General features: G+C 45.2%; 3 non-coding genes across 3 annotated transcripts; all 3 read right to left on the reverse strand.

Annotated features, from left to right (window-relative positions):
- Positions 1–1,674: 1,674 nt before the first annotated feature.
- LOC126210871 (U4 spliceosomal RNA) lies at positions 1,675–1,814 on the reverse strand. Its single transcript, XR_007540833.1, has one exon. It is a non-coding gene; the product is annotated as a U4 spliceosomal RNA (small nuclear RNA).
- Positions 1,815–4,042: 2,228 nt separating this feature from the next.
- On the reverse strand, positions 4,043–4,182 carry LOC126210864 (U4 spliceosomal RNA). The gene has a single exon (XR_007540828.1). It is a non-coding gene; the product is annotated as a U4 spliceosomal RNA (small nuclear RNA).
- A 7,849-nt stretch (positions 4,183–12,031) lies between these two features.
- Positions 12,032–12,171, reverse strand: LOC126210865 (U4 spliceosomal RNA). Its single transcript, XR_007540829.1, has one exon. It is a non-coding gene; the product is annotated as a U4 spliceosomal RNA (small nuclear RNA).
- Between the last annotated feature and the right edge of the window lie 1,015 nt (positions 12,172–13,186).

The raw sequence follows: 13,186 nt of genomic DNA on the forward strand, positions 1-13,186 counted from the left end.
AGAAAAGTGAAGGTAATGGACTTGTACCACTATTGAAATAAGCCTTTCATATTATATGATGACATGCACATTCAGCATCAGTTATGGTTGGTCAAATACTGCTGTGACTCTGAATGTATTATATTAATAAGAAGCAACATTGCCGTTTTCTCCTGAAAATATCAAGTAACGTAACAAATGTGTTTGATTCTGCTTCCAATATGACAGTTTTGGTTAATACTCCACATGCCTACAGGACTTTGCAATGTTAACACAGCAGAACTCAGACATCTGTATAAGTGTAGAGAAATGAAAACAGTCATATGAATGCCTCACTTTTGTTACGACACAGTTCAAGACTCGGGAGAAAAGTTTAACACCTGGTGTTCTACATGGCAACTTCACACACAAGAACTTTTTGCCGACACTACTACCACCTACATAAGTAAGCTTTTCCTGTGTTACTTTCAATTAAAGTACTTAAGCTATTCCTGATTTAACTGGAAGATCTGTACTTCCCACTTTCATATCAACAGCCTCAAAATGCATATTGTAGACTTCGGGATATGTTACAGGTCAGTGTCACACCAAGATTGTGGAGAAAGGGGGCGGGGGGGGGGGGCATGTCGCTCTCCAACAAGTGTTTACCAATAAGTAAGTGGCGGAAAATTATGTGTATAGGACGGCTTAAACATGTGGAAAATGAGATTTTTATTATTCACTCACTGTATTTGACATTTATTATTCCTTTAAAATCGCACAACAACTTCGATAAAACACAGCTTAATCATTAACACACTTATTTCACAATTGTTTCACTTTTAAACTGCAAATCCTCTAAGAGCTGTCTTGAATCTTCACGAGTCCCTCCCAACAGCCTTGATGTGGATAGATACGTACAGCAACCAGTAATCAGAGTCAGAACTGTGTCTGCAAAAACACAAGGATTATTAAACAATTTTTGCTGTCATTAATTACTAGAAGTATAATTGACAGAGTAGATTGCTAATATTTGCTATAATGAATATCACATTTGCAAGAACGATCTCACTGAAGTAATTAAGTCCATCGAAACGCTTAGAAACTAACCTATCGTCTGACGAAAACGGTCTAAAGATGCAGTGGCAATTTCTTCAGATCTGTTGACAATGATATTTTCAGTTATCACTTTACTGAGTGACTGAAATGTAGTTCAGGTACCTGTGAACATAACAATATGTTAGAATTCATTTTCTAAATACGAACTATTACGGTACTGTACGGCTACTTACATATTAATTACACTATTAATATTTTCACAGTTGTTTCTTTAATACAAAATTAAAGCCAACGGAAGAAAAAACGTAAAACATACTTGCCAATGACAGGTTTGTTGCGATGCAATTTTCCGTGTTGACAGATGTAACTTTTTCATACAGTAGTAAGTCGCAGAAATCGCAGAAGTAGCAGGAGTCACAGAAATCGCAGAAATAGCAGAAGTCACAGAAATCGCAGAAGTAGCAGAAGTCACAGAAGTAGCAGAAATCGAGGAAGTAGCAGAAATCGCAGAAATAGCAGTGGCGGAGGGATACACGACCTATGTTCCTTAACTGCGACTCTTAACTGCGACAAATCGCAGTTAAGAATAGCAGATACTGAAAAGTAGCATTCACAGAAATCACTGATATCGGAAAATCGCAGTTTAGCCCATCACTACTCCCTTAGGAGTTACTAAAAATTGCCACAGAGGTGGTATTTCACATCTCTATGGCAGGGTATTGGTAAAAGTTTTCAACTAGCAATAATCGCACCTCAGTTACACTTCATAGGTTACGATATTGCCACTGCGCAAAGGTAAACAACCATGCACCTGGAGCTACTATTTATACCTGACGCCTGACGCAAGCACCTACGGGTACTCATATCACTTCTTATCTATCAGTATCTCCCAACACTGCACAAGTCGCCTGCTGCACACAAATACAGAAATACACACGCAGACATATGAAACACACAGTCCCCAGACGCTAACTGCTTGTTTTTCGCTCCTTCTGTCTAATCCTTCCTTGCCTATATACCTTCCGCCATCTTGGCGCTGTAAACTGCACAGTAGTTCTCCCGCTGGCCGACAGGGGCGCTTCTGCGCGCTCGCTTCTCTTAGCCCCACACTGACAAAAGTGGTACTACCTCATCTAGTAAACACAGCTATCCCCACTACAATTACTGCTTCCATTTTCTTACTTTTCGACTGCTGGCTAATATTGGACACCAAGCAAACTGACAACTTAATAAACTTCACATTCCTAAGCAATAGGGAGTGTCGTGTATTTCGCTCTTATACGTAATTTTTCCCATTTCTTGCCGAAAGACTGATGACTGTTCACAGATGAAAACTTGGTCTTAGGGATTAGACACCTTGCAACCACAATGAAATGCCATTTACAAATTCGCTTAAGTCATTGAAATGTGTCATCTCGCTAGTTAAGCACCCTCTTCATCAGTCAGTGCAATGCTTCATAATTATGGGAACATATAATGTAGCTTTAAACATACAAGCTTCTTCCATATGGTGCCAAATATACCCGCAGAAAAATTAAGTCTTGGGCTCATCTACCATTGATTATGTTCTTTCAAAAAAAAAAAAAAAATCATAAAAACTATCCGGCTCCCTACCCTGACTCTTGTCTCATTGACCCAATCTTGCATATTGCATGACAAAAATGAAAATATGTGATTGTGTGCTAAAAAGGAATCTTCAGTGCCAACCACCTATAACAGATACAAACAATACGAGACATCTTTCTATGGCACCCACCTTGTAATATAGTGGGCAGCTAATTTTGCCCACCTTGCATACAGAGAACAGTCACACCCACAAACGGTGAGATGCAGAAAAAAAAGGTGCCATCAGAAGCCAACTGCCCTTGATCATAAAAAATGTATGGCTTCTGCTAGAATTCTCACCAATGCCTTTTATACCCCTGCATTTTTTAATGCTTACATTGGTTTATATTAAGTATCACGGATACTAATCCTACCCCACAAGACAACGTGAGACCTTTCTTTTCAGTATGCCACATGGTATAACATACATTCCCATGGCAAAAGAGACCATAATTAAGCACCAACTATTACACTGAAGCCTCTGTCACACATGAACAGCAAATCCACAGTCCAAGGCATACTACGACAGACACACGAATTGCACTGGTGGAAATGAAAACACCATGCCTTAAGTAGACCAAATTCTGCACTGCATGAGAAACATGCCATACCTGTAGCCTGTAGCTGAAACAAGTATGCTACATATGCAATCACAATACCACACTCAACACCACAGACTGCATTTGCTGCTATCTAACCACCTACTAGCACTAACTCTTCTGTCAATCCATCTGCTCTGCACACTACAGGAAATGTATGTATTCTCAAAGTGAGCCAAACTCTTGCATGACATTACAGTTACACCTGTGAGTTGTAGCACACATCAGGCAAGACTCTGTCATCTATGTGACTGTGCATACACATCAGTCACCTTAAACGTGTAAACAAATTCATTTCCTACTGCTATCAACAGCAATTCCACAGTCATCAGTGCTAATTATCGACCTGTACACACAGCCATATTCATAAAAGATCAAACATGTATCTAACGACCAACACAACACAACACAAAACAACAAAAGTACAATGCGGGCACTGCTATATGAACGAGTTAACCTCCCACACGTTCATCAACACTCAGTGTACTGCCCTAGTCTTCTTCAATAATTTCTGGCAGAAAATAGCCAAACACAACATACATCAGTAAACATCGCACTTGAGTACCACTTGCATCCCTCTAGACAGAACAGCACTTCAGTGGTCCACAAACGGTGTAGGGATTCACACTAGCACTTGCACAACAGCTTACCCAATTCGAGAATGTTTTTCACTAGCTTCCAAACACTGTATACAATCCCTCAGGGAACACAGCCTATCTGGTGTGCATGGCCCCTCACAACCATCAGCCAAACTCTTACAGAACTGCAGAGCGTGTTTACAGACAAACACACCTTCAAACATTGTTTACATTAGACTCACACTCCCTTAGGAGTTACTAAAAATTGCCACAGAGGTGGTATTTCACATCTCTATGGCGGGGTATTGGTAAAAGTTTTCAACTAGCAATAATCGCACCTCAGTTACACTTCATAGGTTACGATATTGCCACTGCGCAAAGGTAAACAACCTTGCACCTGGAGCTACTATTTATACCTGACGCCTGACGCAAGCACCTACGGGTACTCATATCACTTCTTATCTATCAGTATCTCCCAACACTGCACAAGTCGCCTGCTGCACACAAATACAGAAATACACACGCAGACATATGAAACACACAGTCCCCAGACGCTAACTGTTTGTTTTTCGCTCCTTCTGTCTAATCCTTCCTTACCTATCTACCTTCCGCCATCTTGGCGCTGTAAACTGCACAGTAGTTCTCCCGCTGGCCGACAGGGGCGCTTCTGCGCGCTCGCTTCTCTTAGCCCCACACTGACAAAAGTGGTACTACCTCATCTAGTAAACACAGCTATCCCCACTACAATTACTGCTTCCATTTTCTTACTTTTCGACTGCTGGCTAATATTGGACACCAAGCAAACTGACAACTTAATAAACTTCACATTCCTAAGCAATAGGGAGTGTCGTGTATTTCGCTCTTATACGTAATTTTTCCCATTTCTTGCCGAAAGACTGATGACTGTTCACAGATGAAAACTTGGTCTTAGGGATTAGACACCTTGCAACCACAATGAAATGCCATTTACAAATTCGCTTAAGTCATTGAAATGTGTCATCTCGCTAGTTAAGCACCCTCTTCATCAGTCAGTGCAATGCTTCATAATTATGGGAACACATAATGTAGCATTAAACATACAAGCTTCTTCCATATGGTGCCTGTGGTGTCACCGCTAGACACCACACTTGCTAGGTGGTAACTTAAATCGGCCGCGGTCCTGTAGTACATGTCGGACCCGCGTGTCGCCACTGTGGGATCGCAAACCTAGCGCCACCACAAGGCAGGTCTCGAGAGACTGAGGAGACCTCGTCCCCAGTTGTACGGACAACATAGCTAGCGATTGGACGTGCTAAGCCTTGCTCTCATTTGCCGAGAGATAGACAGTAGAATAGCCCTCTGCTAAGTTAACGGCGACCACCTAGCAAGGCGCCATTTGTATCAGTGCCTATAGCTTACTAATATTCAAGAGAGATGTATTCCAAGGACTAATTAAAAGTTAAGTAACAAGCATCTACATACTTTTCTTCTTATTCATTTATAAGTTCTCATGTTCCAGACTTCACGCCCGTCTGCGTTAGCCTTGCGTGCCCTATCGGCTACAGCATTGTGTCTAGGCTGTATGGTCTAGACACAACATTATTGGCGACGAGAAAAAGAGTTTGTATTAATTCGTTTGTGTCATGGCTTCGCCACATTCTCCGGATGTACTGTCCGAATTTTTTCGCTTGCAGAATCAGCAGACGCAGGCGTTATTGGAAGCCCTTGGACAGCTCGTCCAGGGTCAACGTGCGCTGCAAAATGATGCGGCAGCCGCCGCTTCTTCGCTACCGCTGCCACACAACGCTGTTGCACCTCCGTTTCGTAGCTTTGACGCAGCTCAAGAGTGGACTGAGTGGTCCCGACAATTTGCCTTCCATCTAGCAGCCTACAGAATTCAAGGTAACGAGCGGCAGCCGTTTTTGCTTTCTTGTGTCGGTGTGTCTACCTACCGTGTGATAGTGAAATTGTTTCCCCGACGCGACGTAGCAACTCTGTCCTACGAAGAAATTTTGTCTGCTTTAGATGCCTATTTCAAGGAAACAGTTAATGTAGTTGCAAAAAGGTATACGTTCTTTCGTACAAAACGTACGGCCGGTCAGACTAATAGGGAGTGGGTTGCAACTTTGCAAGGACTTACTAGGGAGTGTGCCTTTGAATGTGACTGTGGCCTTCCTTATTCAGACACTATGGTGCGTGATGCAATAGCACAGAACGTTTCTGATGTTCGCATACGGGAACAGATTTTGAAACTCGTTAATCCCTCCCTCCAACAAGTGATAGACATATTGGATAGGCAAGACACACTTGACTTTGCTCAGGACTCATTTGAAACTTCACCAGCAGTGTGTCACATTAACCGACCCGCCGGGCCCGCTGCACGGGACGCTACGCGGCCCTCGCGCCCGTCACAGCAGCGGCGGCCTACCTTGCAAACAGGTGCGCCACGTAAGCAAGCAACTGTAGTGAAATCATGCCCGCGGTGTGCAGCTAGACATTCGCGTGAAAATTGCCCGTCACGCCAAGCTATTTGCTTTTACTGTCAAAAGAAAGGACATGTTCAAAGTGTTTGCCAGAAAAGGCTTAGATCAGACGATCACAATAATTCCAGGCCCTTTGCTTCGCGCCGGAATCGAACCCAGGACAATCAGGCTCGTGGACCTTCGCCCATGGACATTCATGTAGTTCATTCCCACCCGTCCAGTGACGCTTTAGCTAACGGTGACTGTGTTCGCCCCACAAACAGTGTGCGTCGACGTCGCCGAAAATCCCGTGAAGTCTCCAGTGCTTCTGTACCTGTATCAGTTCAAATTGCACGTGACAGTAGCTCTTGTCGTCAGCAGGACAATAAACTTTTTGTGGACTTAGACTTTGAAGGCACAGTGATACCATTCCAGCTCGATACCGGAGCTGCAGTTTCATTGCTCAATCACGACGCGTACAAACAACTGGGCAAACCGCCATTGCGTGCCGCAAATGTTAAGTTACATAGTTACTCAGGATAGCATATCCCTGTGTTAGGACAGTGCAGCCTTCTTGCAACATACAAGGGACAAACGAAACTTGTTTCATTTTACGTTCTTCGTTCTACTTCTGCAGTGAACTTGTTTGGTTTAGATTTATTTCAATTGTTTAATATGTCTATCGTAAATCAGGTCCTATCAGTGAATCAGACTGTGCCTTCCGCCAGTGTTTCTAGTCTTTGTGCAGAATTTGCAGACATTTTTGCACCGGGCCTTGGTTGCGCTAAGAACTATGAAGCGCATTTGGAACTGCAAGAAAACGCGCAACCGAAATTTTTCAGAGCGCGCAATGTTCCCCACGCATTGCGTGATGAGGTCGCCAGAACATTAGCCGATTTAGAATCTCAAGGTGTAATTGAACGTGTGCAGGCTTCTCTCTGGGCCTCACCCTTAGTAATTTTGCCAAAACCTTCCGGTAAACTGAGACTTTGTGTGGACTTCAAGGCAACAGTGAATCCACAACTTGTGACTGCCACTTTTCCTTTGCCCCGCCCGGAAGATCTTTTTGACAAACTGTGCTCGGGAAAATATTTTTCAAAATTGGACCTCGCAGATGCGTACTTGCAAATACCTGTGGACGCAGAATCCCAGCGCGTCTTGGTGGTAAACACGCATCTTGGCTTGTATCGCTTCAAAAGACTGCCATTCGGGTGTGCATCCGCCCCTGCTTTGTTTCAGCAATATTTACAAACTGTTTGTGCGTCGGTCCCTCCTGCTGCGAACTATCTGGATGATATTGTGATCTCAGGAAAGACAGAAGCCGAACATTTGCAAAATCTCCGAACATTATTTCAGGTCTTGCGTCAGAATGGTCTTCGCTTGAGGAAGGACAAATGTGTGTTTTTTGCTCGGGACTTACCCTACCTGGGGCATGTCATAAATGCCCAAGGTATACATCCGAGTCCAGAGCACCTCCGTGCCATACAGGAGTTGCCTTCGCCACGGGATGTTAAACAACTACAGAGTGTGCTGGGTAAAATTAATTATTATGCAAAGTTTCTGCGCAATGCTTCTTCCATTTCAGCTCCGCTTCATCGCTTACGCCGTAAAGGTGTTCCGTTCGTCTGGACGACGGAATGCGAACGCGCCTTTCGCCAGTTGAAATCGGCGTTACTTTCAAATACGTGCCGTACGCCATTCGATCCCCAGAAACCCCTTTTGTTGATGGTAGATGCATCGGATTTCGGGATCGGTGCTGTGCTTGCGCACAAGGATGGCTCGCATGATCGCCCTATTGCCTTTGCGTCAAAATTGCTCTCCTCTGCGCAAAGAAATTATTCACAGATAGAGAAAGAAGCTTTAGCTCTCGTGTTTGGTGTTACAAAGTTTCACGATTTCTTGTATGGTCGTTACTTTACAATCATCACGGACCACAAACCGTTGACATCGCTTTTTCATCCGACCATGCCTGTACCTCCACGTACAGCGCAGAAATTCATTCGCTGGTCACTTTTTCTCTCGCAGTACCGCTACGATATCTTGTATCGGTCCACTGCTAAGCACGGAAACGCTGATGCGTTGTCCCGTTTGCCTGTTGCTGAGGATAAAGCATTCGATTCTTCCGAACTTGCTTGCATGTTCATTGATTCGGAAACCGATGACGTGGTCGAATCGTTTCCGATTGATTTTCGTCGTGTAGCTACAGCCACAGCTGCTGACCCTGTCCTTGCTACTGTTTTGCGTTTTGTTGCTACGCAATGGCCCTTGTCAAAGTCACGGATCGAGGATCCTTTGGTTCGCCGTTTTTTTGCCCACAAGGAGAGACTTTTTGTATGACGTGGTGTTTTGTTGTTGCGTTCTGATAATGATCAGTCCAGAGTCGTGGTCCCACGTTCGTTACAGTCCTCTGTCTTAAAGCTTCTCCACCAAGGACATTGGGGTATAGTGCGTACGAAACAACTTGCTCGTCAGCACTGTACTTGGTTCGGAATCGATACTGCGATTACGAATATGTGCTCCTCTTGCGTGGCGTGTGCCGAACAACAATCCGCACCACCGCGGAAATTCTTTGCATGGCCGAAAGCCACTTCCCCTTGGCAACGTTTGCACATCGATTTTGCTGGTCCATTCTGGAATGCTCGATGGTTGGTTGTGGTCGATGCTTTCAGTAATTTTCCTTTTGTTGTCCGGATGTCTTCCACGACGTCTTCTGCCACAATCCAAGCCTTGTCTGCTATCTTTTGCATTGAAGGTCTTCCGCAGACTATTGTTTCCGACAATGGCCCACAATTCATGTCCGCAGAATTTCAGTCTTTTTGCAAGGCCAATGGTATTCAACATCTGACATCCGCGCCGTTTTCTCCTCAGTCAAACGGTGCCGCGGAACGATTGGTCCGGACTTTCAAGTCACAGATGTTGAAGTTGAAAGAGTCGCATTCTCGGGAGGACGCATTGTTGCTCTTTTTGTCTTCGTATCGCTCTCAGCCCCGCGATGGTCGCTCGCCGGCTGAATTGCTCCATGGTCGTTCTCATCGCACCTTGATGTCTTTGCTGCATCCGCCACATCAGGTTCCTGTGCAGCGGCGGACTCCTGCTTTTGCTCCTGGCGACGTTGTCTATTATCGCACCTATCGCGGTTCACGGCGTTGGCTCGCAGGGCGCATTCTTCGCTGCCTCGGCCGCGCGATGTATTTGGTTTTGGGGGCCTCTGGTGAGGTGCGTCGGCATCTCAATCAGCTGCGCCTCTGTCGTCGCCTGGGTTCTGCCGCTCCCCGTCTGCTTTCAGCGACGGAGCCGTCCGGTCAGCGCCTTGGGGACCCATCTACTGGCTCGTCTCATCCCCAGGTGTTAGCGACGCTGCCTTCCCTTTTGCCTCATGGCGTCGCGCCGCCGCCGCAGCCGCCGCCGGCGCCGCCCGCAGTGGACGCTTCGCTGCAACCGCCCGGCGCCTCCCAGGGTCACGCGCCGCCGCTCGCTTCCCGTGACCAGCCGTCCTCCGCCATGGACCTCTTGCCCGCTCCGGACCAGATGTCGTCATCGCGCGTCGGATTCCCCGACGCAATGGAGGTCGACCCTTCGGCCCCTCCTGTCTCATTACGTGCGCATACACCGCATGTTGACGTGCACCCTGGACTAGGTTTTCAGGCGTTTCCTAGCTCCCCTCGGACCGAATGGCCGGGTGCGGGTGGCACAGCCTCGCCTGTTGTTAGGCTCCCCACCTCATCGCATACGTCGACATGCGGTCCTCCCCACGGCGGGCGGAAGCCTTATCTCACGACCGTTCGCCGATTTGCGGGGGAGGAATGTGGTGTCACCGCTAGACACCACACTTGCTAGGTGGTAACTTAAATCGGCCGCGGTCCTGTAGTACATGTCGGACCCGCGTGTCGCCACTGTGGGATCGCAAACCTAGCGCCACCACAAGGCAGGTCTCGAGAGACTGAGGAGACCTCGTCCCCAGTTGTACGGACAACATAGCTAGCGATTGGACGTGCTAAGCCTTGCTCTCATTTGCTGAGAGATAGACAGTAGAATAGCCCTCTGCTAAGTTAACGGCGACCACCTAGCAAGGCGCCATTTGTATCAGTGCCTATAGCTTACTAATATTCAAGAGAGATGTATTCCAAGGACTAATTAAAAGTTAAGTAACAAGCATCTACATACTTTTCTTCTTATTCATTTATAAGTTCTCATGTTCCAGACTTCACGCCCGTCTGCGTTAGCCTTGCGTGCCCTATCTGCTACAGCATTGTGTCTAGGCTGTATGGTCTAGACACAACAGTGCCAAATACACCCGCAGAAAAATTAAGTCTTGGGCTCATCTACCAATGATTATGTTCTTTCCAAAAAAAAATCATAAAAAACTATCCAGCTCCCTACCCTGACTCTTGTCTCATTGACCCAATCTTGCATATTGCATGACAAAAATGAAAATATGTGATTGTGTGCTACAAAGGAATCTACAGTGCCAGCCACCTATAACAGATACAAACAATACGAGACATCTTTCTATGGCACCCACCTTGTAATATAGTGGGCAGCTAATTTTGCCCACCTTGCATACAGAGAACAGTCACACCCACAAACGGTGAGATGCAGAAAAAAAAGGTGCCATCAGAAGCCAACTGCCCTTGATCATAAAAAATGTATGGCTTCTGCTAGAATTCTCACCAATGCCTTTTATACCCCTGCATTTTTTAATGCTTATATTGGTTTATATTAAGTATCATGGATACTAATCCTACCCCACAAGACAACGTGAGACCTTTCTTTTCAGTATGCCACATGGTGTAACATACATTCCCATGGCAAAAGAGACCATAATTAAGCACCAACTATTACACTGAAGCCTCTGTCACACATGAACAGCAAATCCACAGTCCAAGGCATACTACGACAGACACACGAATTGCACTGATGGAAATGAAAACACCATGCCTTGAGTAGACCAAATTCTGCACTGCATGAGAAACATGCCCTACCTGTAGCCTGTAGCTGGAACAAGTATGCTACATATGCAATCACAATACCACACTCAACACCACAGACTGCATTTGCTGCTATCCAACCACCTACTAGCACTAACTCTTCTGTCAATCCATCTGCTCTGCACACTACAGGAAATGTATGTATTCTCAAAGTGAGCCAAACTCTTGCACGACATTACAGTTACACCTGTGAGGTGTAGCACACATCAGGCAAGACTCTGTCATCTATGTGACTGTGCATACACATCAGTCACCTTAAACGTGTAAACAAATTCATTTCCTACTGCTATCAACAGCAATTCCACAGTCATCAGTGCTAATTATCGACCTGTACACACAGCCATATTCATAAAAGATCAAACATGTATCTAATGACCAACACAACACAACACAAAACAACAAAAGTACAATGCGGGCACTGCTATATGAACGAGTTAACCTCCCACACGTTCATCAACACTCAGTGTACTGCCCTAGTCTCCTTCAATAATTTCTGGCAGAAAATAGCCAAACACAACATACATCAGTAAACATCGCACTTGAGTACCACTTGCATCCCTCTAGACAGAACAGCACTTCAGTGGTCCACAAACGGTGTAGGGATTCACACTAGCACTTGCACAACAGCTTACCCAATTCGAGAATGTTTTTCACTAGCTTCCAAACACTGTATACAATCCCTAAGGGAACACAGCCTATCTGGTGTGCATGGTCCCTCACAACCATCAGCCAAACTCTTACAGAACTGCAGAGCGTGTTTACAGACAAACACACCTTCAAACATTGTTTACATTAGACTCACACTCCCTTAGGAGTTACTAAAAATTGCCACAGAGGTGGTATTTCACATCTCTATGGCGGGGTATTGGTAAAAGTTTTCAACTAGCAATAATCGCACCTCAGTTACACTTCATAGGTTACGATATTGCCACTGCGCAAAGGTAAACAACCTTGCACCTGGAGCTACTATTTATACCTGACGCCTGACGCAAGCACCTACGGGTACTCATATCACTTCTTATCTATCAGTATCTCCCAACACTGCACAAGTCGCCTGCTGCACACAAATACAGAAATACACACGCAGACATATGAAACACACAGTCCCCAGACGCTAACTGTTTGTTTTTCGCTCCTTCTGTCTAATCCTTCCTTGCCTATCTACCTTCCGCCATCTTGGCGCTGTAAACTGCACAGTAGTTCTCCCGCTGGCCGACAGGGGCGCTTCTGCGCGCTCGCTTCTCTTAGCCCCACACTGACAAAAGTGGTACTACCTCATCTAGTAAACACAGCTATCCCCACTACAATTACTGCTTCCATTTTCTTACTTTTCGACTGCTGCCTAATATTGGACACCAAGCTAACTGACAACTTAATAAACTTCACATTCCTAAGCAAAAGGGTGTGTCGTGTATTTCGCTCTTATACGTAATTTTTCCCGTTTCTTGCCGAAAGACTGATGACTGTTCACAGATGAAAACTTGGTCTTAGGGATTAGACACCTTGCAACCACAATGAAATGCCATTTACAAATTCGCTTAAGTCATTGAAATGTGTCGTCTCGCTAGTTAAGCACCCTCTGCATCAGTCAGTGCAATGCTTCATAATTATGGGAACATATAATGTAGCATTAAACATACAAGCTTCTTCCATATGGTGCCAAATACACCCGCAGAAAAATTAAGTCTTGGGCTCATCTACCATTGATTATGTTCTTTCCAAAAAAAATCATAAAAAACTATCCAGCTCCCTACCCTGACTCTTGTCTCATTGACCCAATCTTGCATATTGCATGACAAAAATGAAAATATGTGATTGTGTGCTACAAAGGAATCTACAGTGCCAGCCACCTATAACAGATACAAACAATACGAGACATCTTTCTATGGCACCCACCTTGTAATATAGTGGGCAGCTAATTTTGCCCACCTTGCATACAGAGAACAGTCACACCCACA

This window comes from Schistocerca nitens, chromosome 10 (genome assembly GCF_023898315.1).
Source record: "Schistocerca nitens isolate TAMUIC-IGC-003100 chromosome 10, iqSchNite1.1, whole genome shotgun sequence".
Lineage (NCBI taxonomy): Eukaryota > Metazoa > Arthropoda > Insecta > Orthoptera > Acrididae > Schistocerca > Schistocerca nitens.